Source organism: Pezoporus occidentalis, unplaced genomic scaffold, assembly GCF_034315485.1.
Source record: "Pezoporus occidentalis ecotype Australia unplaced genomic scaffold, CSIRO_AGI_Poc_V1 ctg131, whole genome shotgun sequence".
Lineage (NCBI taxonomy): Eukaryota > Metazoa > Chordata > Aves > Psittaciformes > Psittacidae > Pezoporus > Pezoporus occidentalis.
The window spans coordinates 1,459,453-1,473,704 of NW_026913115.1; the positions used below are offsets into that span (position 1 = coordinate 1,459,453).

Sequence of the window (14,252 nt, forward strand, 5' to 3'; positions counted from 1 at the left end):
TTGAAAAGATAAGAAAGAATATACTTGTTGGATAAATTTTTCACTTCACATAGCTTGTCCATGTCTAGTCACATAATACTAACTCCATAAACAGGTCTATCTCAATTGGAAATGTGTAACAGGGCAATAAATGATATTCAACATCAGATTACTCGTACTAAAATCATGTTTAAGTCATAATAAGCTGTTATAACACTATTTTAAAACCTAAAGTATGCCTAACCCATCCTTAGTTGAAAATGCCCAGCTTACACCCTGAAAATCTACAGACAACATTAATTTGCCAGTATTTCACTTTTATGCCTGTGGCCTCTAACATGTTGCAAATGCTTCTATAAGAAAGGCTGGAAAAACATCAAATTTCTGTTCTCTTCCACTTGCTGACATTCATTAACTGAGGGAGAACAGTGAGACAAGGTTTTGGAAAGATCTCCTCTTCACCTCCACCCGTTCCAAAGCAATTTATTAAACAGCCAGTAAGAGAAATGAACACTTGTGGTTTAATGTCAGGCCCATGTTGATCAGTAGCTAGGTTCATGCCTTCACTGTTGTCTTGCCAAAGGCTTCTTGAAATAGCAGGCAGCGGATGCATTCTTATCACACTGCCATTTTCTTTGCACCCTTGAGTTTGATTGCTAAGTTGCAATTTCACTATATGGCTCCTATTCAGATGAGCTATCTTTATATTAATACAAATTCTTGCTCAGCGCATCTTTTACACACCTCTTCCCTTGCATTTTTAAAGCACAGGAACGCTCTCCTATATTTTGGATGCCAGTACAAATAGAAGCCATCACTGGGAGAATTTGTGTTAGAACTGTACACAAAGTGATTCACCAGCACATCATGCACTGTAAAACTTCTTGGTGTGTCAAGGGTTCAGCAGACTGCCAAAACATTCAGCTGCCAGCTCCTTGCCAGAATTCTGTTCCTTGCCTCATGCCACTGAAACTCTTTGAATACTCATGAATAAGATTAGGTTTTATGGCTGCACTCTTCCTTAGAAGGGATTCCCCTTTATCAAGGGTTTGCCTGCATGACCTTTGCATAACTCCTGTATTTTATTCTTCAGTATCACACTACAGATCATACTATATCATGCCGAATGTCTCATTGATGAAGTGTGTGTTAAATCTTTGTTTCCTTTCAGAAATAACCCAAAACTTACAAATACAAGAAAGATATTTTCCTCCAAAGTTTGTTCTCACACTTTCACCAAAGGTTTATTTCTTCTCGTTCTTGGCTAAGGACATGTTGAGTTAATATTCAGTTACAGACTGACAATATATACACTGGGTTACCTATCAGTTTGCTGCACTAAATAGCATGCTCTGCTATACAGAATTTCCAAACCATTCAGTGCAAAAAACATCCATAGTTTATCAGTATATACTCCTTGCCACAGAAAGACAGGCAGAAGTAATGAACTGCAGTATGGGAAATCTGTAGTGAGTGTGTATTATCCTATAAGGGAAGGAGATGATGTGTACTACTTCCTTGGTTTATCAAGTGATTTCCCTTTATCCATGCCATGGATATCTACCTCAGAATATACGTTATGGGAACATAAGGAATCCAGTTAAAAGGGAAAAAAGAGCACTCAATTTCCTGTTTATGACCCCACTGAAGTTCTCCTAATATAAGGCATTTGCTATGTTAAGGATGAATTTCAGCACATGCACCTCTCTGAATCAGCACCCGCATTACTTATTCATCCTTAAACTGTTCTGAGATTCCACTTCTGTTGTATTAAGAATGCTCTAAATGTGGTGCAAGCTATGGTTTAGGTAGTGGAAGTCTGTATCCTTCTTTTATCATGAGAGAGCAGGAAAGTGTCTTGTAGTGTTTGCAATGATCTGCTAGCTTGGGTCTCCTTTCCTTTTCTCTCTGCTGCTGCTCTTCCTGTTACTTACCCTCACTGTGCTTTTGCTAGGACTCTCGTATTGTCTCATGAAAACATCATCCTCATATTGCTGTTGTATGCCACATATTAATTAATTAATAGAATAGCACACAATTTCTACAGTAGAATTCCCACTAACATCTTACATGGTGAAAAGTGAATATTATTTCATGTATTTTTGCTATACAGTGGATATGTTATCTGTACAACTGCATTCTTGTTGCCAAATGTGCCTTGGGTTTGAGTTCACAACAAAGCTAAACAAGGAACATTTCCATAAGCAAAATACACAATTTATCATGTTTTTGATTGCTTGGAGTAGCAAAGGAATAGAGAGAAAATTGAAAACTGCATTGTCAGTTAATCATTGACATTAATTTTTTTAATATTATTATTTTTTTAGTGATGACAGAGCTCATTTAGGATTAGACCCTTTTTAGGCTGTGCTTTAAATCAAACCAAAGCAGATATAGTTCCTGAGATGAAGATCTTTAACAGATTTGAAAGGCAAGCGCTATCTAGGTTCTGTACACTGCCTCTCCAGTACAAAGAGGTTCTTGGCAACCTGGTCTGCAGCTCACTTACCCCTGAAGGACGTTAACTATTTGAGCAACTCTGCTTTACAAGTGGCAAAACATGGCTTTGAAAACAAAAAGTCCCCCCTCCCCTTTTATTAATAAACTCCAGCAAGTGAAAACTCACTGCATTTTAAACCTGACCCCAAAAATAGCTGCATCAGAAGATTTAAAGGATTGTGGACTGTTCATGTTGGGAACCAGTAGGTTGGAAGGTGAGGAATGGGACAGAGCTTTACTGCTACATGCAGTGAAACTGCACTTTGAGTGTAAGAGTAGGAAATGAGAGTGAGGGAAAGCAAAGATAGTAATATAAAGATCCTATAGTTTGCATGTTGGAAATACAGCCAGATAGCTCCAGACTATATAGTTCTTTCCTGCCTTTTGGCATCATCCCTTTCAGTTCTCCTAATATATAAGAATTGGAAATTCTTCTTACATCTCTCTTTCTAAACCCTAAGAAGCAGCAAACCTAAGCCTTGCTGTTTGCATTCTTCTAATATCAAAGACTCTTATCCCACTCGGGACCTTAGCCATAGGGGACATTTGAGGGAGGCAGAAGAGATGTTTTGCTTCCTTTTTAGCTGCTCCACCAGGTTGGAGGGTGGAGAGGAGAGAGGGAGCAGACTTCAGATTTTAACGTTCAAAATGGAGGCTGGAATGTGTTTGATGCCTGGGTCTGTCCTGCTGCTTATCACTGTTTCTTTTAGCTGATGTGGCAGCAGGATTGGAGCTAGGTGGAGGTTAGTACCTGATGATGCAGAGTACCCACCCTCTAAGGGAGTCAGGGAGGGGTGTGGACAGCCTGTTTTTGCAAAAATCCACACCCTAGAGATATCTTGTCCCATATAGCAAGCAGTAGAAGGGTATTTATGTTTTAAATCTGTGTTGCAGGTATACAAGAAGTATTTATTTATTCTACAAATTAGCTAAGCAAGAGAATTAGCTAAACAGAGATGGATTTAAAGATCAGCACAATGAAGCAGGATTAAAAAACCCTTTCCATCTGAATTAATGAATTTCAGGCTGCTTTTCATAAACTAGTTTTTCAGAAGTCATCTGTGAAGCCTTGTATAAAGAATTTTTAAAGGTAACTTAATGGGATGGAGAAAAGGTTTAAGATTATCTACTGGGGCTGTTACAGGAGATATTAAATATTGATTTATCTAGGAGTAAAAATGATGCTAAAGAGTGAGGCTTGTAGTCAGATCAATTTATCTGGAATACAAACTGTATGGCCATATTTAGTACAATGTCAACATGAAACTTAAGTAGATGTGAAAGGTTGAGCATTTAATCTAAATCAATTGGCTCTCCAAATCTTCAATTAAAAAAAATATATCTTAACAGTTCAAACCAAACTGTTCCTAAATGTTTCAGGTGGCTTATATTAAAAAATGCTTCACCTAGTCAGTCATACTGTATCATAACTCTCTCCTGTGTATCTTGTTGCAACTAGGAACAAAAATCCATAGTCCCAAGTCCCAGATCTTAAGTCCTTCATACTTCAAACTCTCTTGAAAACCCAATGCAAATTGTTCAAGTAATCTGGCAAATAACACTGTAAGCAATTTTCTGCTACTTGCCACTGCTACTGCAGTGCCAAGCTTTTGGTCATAATATAAAAGTTGGCTCAGATTGTACTTAGCCAACTAAAACTGATTATGTTCCCTTTTCAGACAGAAATAGATATCATTATGCCAGCTACTGGTACTGCCTAAAATACTTTTCAGTATATATAAGTGTACATAGGTCTCCAGTAGGAAATCCTTTATCCAAGTGTGACATCAAAGCAGTACATCTCAGATAATTTAAGTGTTACATTTGCTTTTGTTTGTACTGTTTTCTTTAAACATATTAATCAGACAAGAGCTTTAATGTTCCATGACTGAAAAATCCATCAAACAGATTTATGGCAGTGTGGCATAACAGCCAGTGGACTGGCCTAATGTTCAGAAATCCTGGGTTCAGTTCTCAGCTTAATCATCGACTTTCTGAGTAACCAGAAGATAATAATTTCCCCTCTCTGTGCCTGAAGATACAGTTACCAACCTCCTTTTTGAAATTATTTGGGTACTACTATGTGGTAGGTATTACAATTGCCTACATATATAATAGTAAAAAGCTCAAAAATACCAGTTACTTTCCCAAGACATTATTATTCTCTTTTCTGTATGACATAGCTAGAAAATATGATCATGGTTATAAAGCAGAGGAGTACACAAAGGAGTGAGGAAGGTATGAGACAGAAAATTCCCTCCTATTCATGGATTCTGTTTGTCCACAGAGCAACAAAAATCTTCCACTGGAATGAGGTGCTGGAATGTTCCTTCAGTGAATCACATGAACTTTTACCATATATGTCATCTAGAGCAGATGAAAAAGGATAGCAAAAAAGAGAGAAAACCTTCTTTTTAAATGCAGAGAAAGGTAGTAGGGCCCAGTCTATGCTTATGCTGAAGATGAGGTCAAAAATAGGTCTTAAGTGGGACATAAGTGCCTAATATGCTCTGTGAGTGAAACCTCTACTTTTGAAACTCCCATTCAAGATTGGTTGTTAAGGTATAAAAGCATTTTCTAAACTGTCATTGTTGCATTGAGCTGAAAAGTACTTTAATGGATATCTTATGTGGGAAACCTGAAGCAAGCTTTTCATGATAAAAACAAAACAACGTTTATAAAATCATTCCACTTTAAATGAAAAGCTAGAGAATGGATTTTTGCCAGTAGCATTAGCTATAGATGACTAGCAGTTTTGTCTTTGTATATTGCAGCAGTAAAACCACATAATTTTTTCAGCCCATAGGAATTCATTTTGCATTTAAGATGGTTTGAGGTGTAAGGGTTCCCAGCTTCTGCATGAAAAAATGCATAGCCTTCAGTTACCTTTTAAAGTACTCCCTTTCTTGCATTATTTTGATTCAGATTTCCTGCATGAAGACTTACTCCTTCCAAGAGATGTAAATCTCTCCCAGTTTCCAGGAAGTACCTATTTGCCTGTGTTTGCATGTTGGAGCAAATTGAACCCTTATCCTATTGCTTTTTGTTTGTATGTTTTGATGAATTTATAGTGTTCATGAATCCAATTTGGGTTGCTTTGTCCTTGAGTACAAATTTTAGAAACATAAAGTATAAGCAATTTAGCTCTTATTGCAATTGAAAAATGAATAACATAGCAATTTCACTTTTAGGGAGTTGTTTCTCTGCCTCCAGCTAGGACATTGTTAATGCAAGGTTTTGTCCTTGCATTAACAATGCAAGGGACGATGTTCTTGACTTTGTATTGGTTTATTCCTAAACAAGAATAATTCTTCTTCAAACCAGAAGGCCTTCAACCTGCCTGCCTCAAAGGGAAAAAGGAGTAATCAATAAGAAGGAGAAAGCATCTTTTTCAGCCTGGAAAGAAGTTTTTTGTTTATTTTTTATTCTCTGATTCAGTGTAAATGTATGAGAACTACATAATTTGGCCCTCATTCAGTGAAGGGCATTAGTCCATTCTTAATATTAAGTGCATAAATATTCCCCTGGAGTTAAGTAATGACTGTCTATGTCCTTGAGGCCTCTGTTAGACTGGAGTGAAAGTAGTCAGCATCTTACAAGATTTAGACCTACACGAGGCTGCAAGAATCTGCAATTTACTGGTTTTGTTTGGGTTTTTTTTTGGGTTGTTTTTTTTACTGTTGAAAGAAGATTAAAGACAGGAACTAGTTGAGTGGTACATCCATATTATCACAGGCAGTATGCACATCGTACCTGATATTGTAATCATGGAAACAGTAATCTTGCCTTTCTGACATAAATAGTAAGCAGCACATTTTCCTGAGGCTGAAATAATCAGAGAAAAACATGGCAGTGATGGGGATACAAGTGGCAAAACACTGCATAATGATGTTATTATCATTGTTCCATTGTCACCCATCCTTAATCCTTAGTGATATGTTTCTTTTCTCTCTGAATATAACAAAAAAGGCCTGAGCATAAACAGAGCAATATATAACAGCAATCATAAAACGCAACCATGAAAAGTATACTTAAAATGCTACCAAAAAAGAAAATCAGCTTGGTAAATACAGAAAAAGCCTACTTAATCTTTATATGCATGGTATGCAATTATATATTTACATCCAGCACAAGGCAAGGCATATACTTGAAAACAGTAGCATTTGGTGGGATTTTGTTAACAGCCTTGATTGCATTTCTAATTCTAAATATGAATATGAACATTTGCACCCAAGTCTCTTTTGCATCACCAATTTAAACTACTTCAGGTGTCTTCCTGAAAGTGGGATGGAACAGCCCTGTCTAGAGGCCTGCATTGCTTATAGAGATAAAAAAAAAGGGGTAGGTACCTTCAGTGACTCATTTAGAGTATCTGGGTTAGATGTCTGTACTTCCAAAGCCCTGGAGGATTTACCCTAATGGAGCTACTGGAATCTATACTTACAGTACACAGCACTATTCATGTTAAAAAAGTGCTATAATAAAATGCACTTATTTTCCCTGATGTTTAGCTCTTTAATTGCAAAACTACTTGCAAATAGAATATTTGAAATATTTGCTTTTAAACCCTTATAACTACTACCCACATGTAGAGTAAGAAAAGTGCATTTATTACTATTTGTTGATTGTTGCTTCATGTAGTTCATTTTTATCACAGCTTTTTCCAGTATTGTTTGATCATGTCGCAAAATCTGCCATGTGCCTATCATAAATCAGAGTTGAAATGATAGCAGTATCTATGAGAATGTCATCTGTTTTTCCCTTCGGTTTTATAGGTTTTAAATTAAACGTGTATATGTCTGTTTGCATGCACTTACATTTTCCATATTGTTTATATAAGAACATAATACTGCTTCTCAAGATGTTTGACCAGTGGCATGTGTGCACATCTTTGTGTGTGTTCGGGATTTTTTTAAGTAAGTTCTCTCTTTTCCCAACTTTTTGTGGAGGGCAGCTGAATTTGCTTTGTGCTGTTGAGGTTTGCAGAACACCACACTAAAACTGAAATTGGTGACTTCTTTTCTGCCTTTTTTTTTCCATTCCAAAAAAAAAATTGTTGTGCTGAACCTAGAATAGTTTTGCTGGTTGTTATACTGCTGTGGCTTCTTGCTAAAGATGTGTTTTCAGCCTGGAATATATTACTAGATGATTAAGAGAAAAGGAGATTCACAGTTTTGAGGCTAGTAACCAGATCTCTGATCTTCTAAATTCTGTTCTGATCCTAATGCATGGCAGTACTCTTAATGAAATTTAGTCTCAAACAGGAAAGTTCGGGGTAGCATGCAGATATACGTACAGAATAATGGCATTGTATGAATTTGGTAAAAGTATTTTTGTACATTTTTATTGCATTTCAATGTCTCCATTTTTAAATGGAGACATTTTTACTTAGTGAAAATGAGGCTGTAACTAACAAGGTCCAACTGGCTGCTGAATTAAATGGAAATATAGCAAAATGTATATTATTGCTCCTCCGTAGTATTTAGTCTGCTAGGAAAAAAACCCATTTGTTTGCAATGTCTCAATGCTTTTATTCTTGTAACTCATATGTTAGAAATTTGAATGACCATTCTGAAGGTCCAGGAGTAGCTATTGAATTTCTTCCATTAGTCAGTTTACAGTACAGAAAAACAAACCAAGCCAAACCAACAAACAGTTTGGCTCTTACCTAGTTGAAGTGTATGTAAATTGTAACTCATGTTTATTTTTGTCTCTCACAAAAATGCACATGTGTGTATTTAGTTAAAAGAAAATGAATTTTTAAATGGTTGTATTTAAAGGTAAATTATTGTAAATACATTTGATCTATACCATTTACCAGTTCTCCCTTAAATCTAGTGAGCAATACCTAGTGTTATAAAAGAAAATTAACTTCTCTTCCTTGAAGACTCCCATTTAATCATCTGTGGATGTTGGTCAGGAGGGAAGGGAGCAACAAAGAGAACAACGGAATTTCTCTTTGACCCCAACAGTTGAACAGCTTACACTCTGGAACATGAGATTTGATTATCTTAGCATGTGTAACTACAGATGTTGTTAACAGTCATAAAATTATCCAGCTCTTTTAAAAGCAAGTGACAGCCCAAGCTTTGGACTCTTTCTGACCTCTAGTGAATTCTACAGCCATATTATGCACAGTGTAAAGTAGTAACTCCTTTTGTTTGCTTTTCATTTACCAGCTGTTAATTTAATTGATTATCCCTTTGTTTTTCCAGGACTGATGACGTCTCATCAGCCTAAGGTGGCATTCCACACACAGTGGAATTTCAATCACCATATGATTCTTTTAATTTTCTTTAATCTTTACCTTTTAACTTATGTGTAATTTTACTGTAGATTGCTGGATGAATTTGCTGCTGAAACAAAGAGTTAATAAGAAAGTTCTCAGATACTGCCATGCATCATGCCTTTGTGCATGAATAAAAAGTTGGAAACCGCATGAAAGCAGTAGCTGGGTTACCACACAACTGGATATGCTTAAGTCTGAACGCTTCATAACTCTAACTACTGGGGAGTTGCAAACTTATAAATAACCTTGCAATTGGTTAAAACCATATTAAAACCATATGAACAAAGACATAAAGCATTTGGTTAAGGGGGCTCAGTAAGTGCAGTAATCCTGTTGAAAGTAATTTAACCAGGGCAGATCCATAGTTTAGGAGTCCCTGTAAGTGTGGCAATAGTTACTGGTATGTATCCTACTTAGGTGGAAACATTTGCTATCTGTTCTTTTTTAGCTTTTAATTTTTTTTTTAAATCATATACTTATTTTCAAAGTCAAGTTTCAATTCGCTGAAGTATATTAGCTTTTTAGTACGTGCTGAATGTTCCAAATAATCAGGGAATTCATCTAAATCCTTCTTATTTGAGTTCAGAGATTAAGATGGATACTGCTCACACTAAACAGAGATTCTAAGAATTTTAATCCTTAAAATCAGACTTCTAAAATAATTAGCTAAAAAGAGTGTTTACAATTAGGCTGTCTGGGTTTACAGTTATTTATTTGATGAAATTTTTGCCTTTACACACTCCACTTTCAAACCTTTTTCTAGACACTTTAAATTTTGATGAAATTGCAATTCTCAATTTTGACTGAAAAGAAGAAAGTCCCATATCATGACAATCACTATGTTATTCTATTACTGAGCCACTTGGGAGTATTTTCTGCTTATGATGGTCTTGCATATGTTCCATTGTCACGTGGAAGCCAGCTGAGGCTTGCCAATCAGGCAAAAATTTTAGAGTAAATTCCCTGTTATCTGCTTTTAACCTCTTACTTTCCAGTTATGCTTAAAGATGAATATATTTAAAAGGGGACCTAACGGCTTCTCTCTCCCCACATCTTTTCAAGCAAGTTCTTTGCTTTGTGCCACTGTAATGTAACACAAACGTGTAGTCTGTGGCAGGGATACTAGTCCATGCTGTATGTTCAGCATACGTACTAAGATAGTACTAGAACAGTTTATTTACAACATAAGGGCCTTCAAAAACTGAACCCAGCAGTATATAGGGTGAAAATTCACTGTCCCTTTTTGGTTCCTGAGATCATTAAATTCAGGTATTTCACTTAAATAAAAAATAAAGTAAGGTCAGGTTGTGTCAGCATTCATAGAATTCATCATTTCCTTCATTTGTGCAACCTGTAAATCAGTGGTTGGAAAAGATACACTTTGTATCTTGTAGTATCTTGCAATATTGGCATTCCTACAATAAGTTTGCCTACTTTGCTAATTTCATTTCTCCAGTTTCTTGGAGCAACTCCTGCTGCTGTGATGTTGAAAACAAGTTCTAGATATTCACCACAGTTCTGTAAAACCAAAGGCCTTCATTTTAATTGTAACAATAATGCCACTATTGTGTTTATCTACTTTACCATCCAAAGAATTCCAGCAGTTGCATGCCCGCACAGCAGTAGGATGATTGACATTGCTGTAATAAGCTTAATGTTTAAACTTCCCACCCGTAATAACTAAAATATCCAGAGATAAGGCTGAAAGTCAACTTGTAATTATCCCTTGTGTGCCAAGATGTTGCAAAAGATTCTAAGTGGAGGGTAATTTAACTTTTCAGTCCTAGCCATTTAAAAGTAGTGAGAAGTGAAAAGCTTGGGATGTTTGCATCTTGACTTTCCAGGGAAAAAAAAAAAAAAGGTTTTGTGATTCCTCCTGGTTCAAACTGGGAATATTTTTTTGTGTTCTACTGAAAATGTCCTTTTTATGTTTTGAATATACTAAGTTGTTTTCCTGTTGTTTACTGTCCATGGTACATGAAGAGAATAGATTATGATTAGCAAATAAACTACTAGAACATTTAGTATTGAATAATTCAATTGAAATGCATTTATATGTGCAGACAACATGCAGTAATTATTTGTAGTCATTCTAACTAAAGAACTGTCCTCAGAAGAAATAATATCCCTTCTGTAATATGTTCTGTGGCTTCTGTGAATGACCCGTATTAATTCAGTTTCTAGAAACTGCCTCTTTAAATTGATGTTGGTAACTGCTTCCATGCTAGACTACTGAAATAAAGGGTATTACATCATTATCCAAACACGTCTACTTAAATAAAAAGTATTTGTTTGCAAAAAATATATATATTTTCAATCTTTCACACAACGTTCAGCATTCATGACATTTTCCATTTCAGACTAAGCATACATTTCAGATGTGGAAAAAGAAAGCATGTTGAAATAATTTGAGGCATGGGTATAGTCGGATCAGTCTTGGTAATCCAGAAGGGAGGGGTGCCCAGTGTATTATTACATTTCGTATATTATTTTTCAAGAGATGGATGTGATCAGTCATCTTCTCGCATATGGTCTGAAAAAGAATTGTCTTGCTGGCAAGTAAGCTGTTATTTAAGTACACAATCCACATTACTTCAGAAACAGTTTTGCCAAACTTGTCCAAGTATTCTCACACCCTTAAAGATGGTATAAATATCATTTATAGCAAGCCGTTTACTTCTGACTATATGGAATGCCTTCCTGCTCCCCTGATCTAAGTGTCCCAGTTTGCATTATGGCCTTTATTGCTTCTGTTTGATGGAGTGATCAGTAAAAATTTAATGACACTATAAAATAATAAAAATGTCATTAATTTACCACGGATCTTGGATGCAGTGGTTGTAAAGTTACATTAATAAACAGAATATTTTTTACAACAAAAAGCATTGTTATGTGGGAACATATAAATAACACACATAAATTTAAGAGCAATTTTACTGTTAGCACACACATTATAATGGAATAGCCAATAAGTGTATAAAACATAGTATATAAAATTTTATGAAAATATACTGTGCACATCAAAAATTCAGCTTTCATCTAAGTGTAGAGAAAAGCCATTATTGTGTGCTTACTGCTTCATTGCTGTTCTTTCACAAGATCACAATTTTATATTTGTTTCTAGTCATTTAAAGTTTGAAGCCTTTTCAGAAGTAGAGGCTACTGCTTCCTTTTCCTTTACTCGTTGCTTCACTAAATCATTCTTTTACCTTCCACATGTGAAGAAAGAATTGATACTTTCTGCCAGAACGTGACGGGAAAGTTGCTAATTTAATGCAAAGCTAAAAATAATGCCAAAGGGGTTGAAAGGCTTGCTTGGCGACTCTGGAAAATAAGGGATAACTATCTAGCAGTCTATCTGTCATCACTGGGTCTGCTCCATCACTGACTGTGATAATATGTGAATATGATGGATGCCACAGCCTTGTGGCTCATAACGTTTAACATTCATCAGCTCTCACTAACGGGGGCTTTATAATTTAAATATCTTTATTTAATATGCAACATCTACCTCATACATCATAATTTCAAAGCACTTAGAGAACCAACAGTCCTGCAAGACGGTTGAGCAGACTTTAATTTTTTCAATAACTTTTACGTTTTCTGCATGTTTGTGACTGACAATGCATAAATAAGTGCCTAATCATATCACAGAATGGAAAATTGAGATTTGGCTGCTAAGAAGAATCTTTTTGCTCTTCTTTTTCTCATTTTAAAGAAGTGATTACTTTTACTGTGTGTTCAACATATGAAAAGTACAAAGGATCTGAATCATGCTGGAAAGAGCTTTCAGTTTTCTAGCACAAACTCCAATTGACTGTGTTGATCTAGTCGTGAGAAAGGGTTGTCAGTGTCATGTCCTAAACCTTTTTTCTGACATTTAAATGGGAAAACTTAATGTGAATATACAGTATAAGCTCCGTAGCCAGCACAAAAAAAAAAAATAAATAATTTCAAAACAGAAGTCTAAAATGCTCTTTCACTATAAAAAAAAAAAAAGAAAATACCTGCACTTTATTACAAACTCACTGAAATTTTCTGGTAATGTAGATTAGGGAGGTAGTATATATCCAACAGTCGATGTACATATGTGCAAATATAATACACGTGTAGGGAATATAGTTGTTATTGCAGACATGTATAGCCATTTACTTTTAATGAAGGTAGATCTTTTTTTTGTTCATATAGAAATTTTATGTACAGAGTCAATTTTCCTCTCAGTCCTTGCTCATATTATTAAAAAGGTATACCTATAAAGGATTTCTAGTGCAAGTAACTATTCTCTTCAGGATGAATGCAAGATGGGCACAAAGACAAATCCCATAAAGAAAGGACTGGAGCCTAGTGGCACACGTTTCCTCTCTAATAATAAATTTCATATAAATTTGTGGTATTTCATGGAATTGTAAAGGCATCTACTAGATAAAAAGATCATTAGTATTGGGAAATATTTTTTATTTTTTACAGTTCTCTGAATTACTCTAAACCCATTGGAAATATTAATTTTTTTTTTAAGATGACTATGAAGATTATTTGCAGTAAAAAAGCAAGCAAAGGAATGACTTCAAAAGGCATTTCAAAGACTTAAATACAGCTAGCTTTGTTACTGCTTTTTATGAATTAGAAGGAAGAGGTTACTAAATAACCCTAAGTACATCATCTTTGTTTGACAAGAGCAGGTATTTTTTATAGTGTAAGTGCTATCATTTTACTGTTCTTGAACCTTATAATGTAATTTTCCCTTCTTCCATATCAAAATATTGATATTCTTCCAGAAACTTTCTTTTTTTCTTTCACCTTTTATTTTTTAGCAGAATATGTTTTGGTAAAATCAAAGAGAATGAATGACTACAGATATATTCCAAATTTGCAGATTGATATGTAGCAAGGTCTGTTGATTTTTGTAGTAGAAAGGTATTTCTCCTTCTTCTGAAACACATTTAAAAGCTGTTTTTCCAAGAATACTGCAGGTACTGTATTAACATACTTAAAGCTTTCAGCACAAATATTTTGGAAGAGACACTATATGTGCCAAAAGCTGTTTTTATTTAGTACTGTTCTTTGTTTTTATCTCTACTGCAAATCAGCCCTTTGTGATGGAACGCAGGATTCTTGACAAACTTACTTTTTATTCTGTCTAGCAGTATAACAGATCCCATCCTGATGATTCAGGTGTATTGTTACATCGCACAACATCTTTCAGTAAAATATTGTGTCTCTAGTATTGCAGTGCCTTTCTGCAGTCATATTACTTTTGTAACTCTTTTCTTATGAGTCCCTTCTATATGTAAGCTCTGTCACCAATCGCAGATTTTATAGAAGAAAATAAGAACTTAATCAAATATAAAATGCAGAGTTATTTTGTTCAACAACTGGAAAGGTCTGAGGAATTTTTAGAAATGCAGTTAGCAACTGAAATGCCTCAGCTGCATGTTGTGGCAAATCCAGTGTCAGATTTTCTAGTCTTCCTCTACAAATTAAACAG

At 35.3% G+C, this 14,252-nt stretch overlaps 1 protein-coding gene across 14 annotated transcripts in view; it reads left to right on the forward strand.

Moving 5' to 3' along the window:
* SOX6 (SRY-box transcription factor 6) overlaps window positions 1-14,252 on the forward strand; it is a 374,155-nt gene that overhangs the window by 326,225 nt on the left and 33,678 nt on the right. The window lies entirely within an intron of this gene.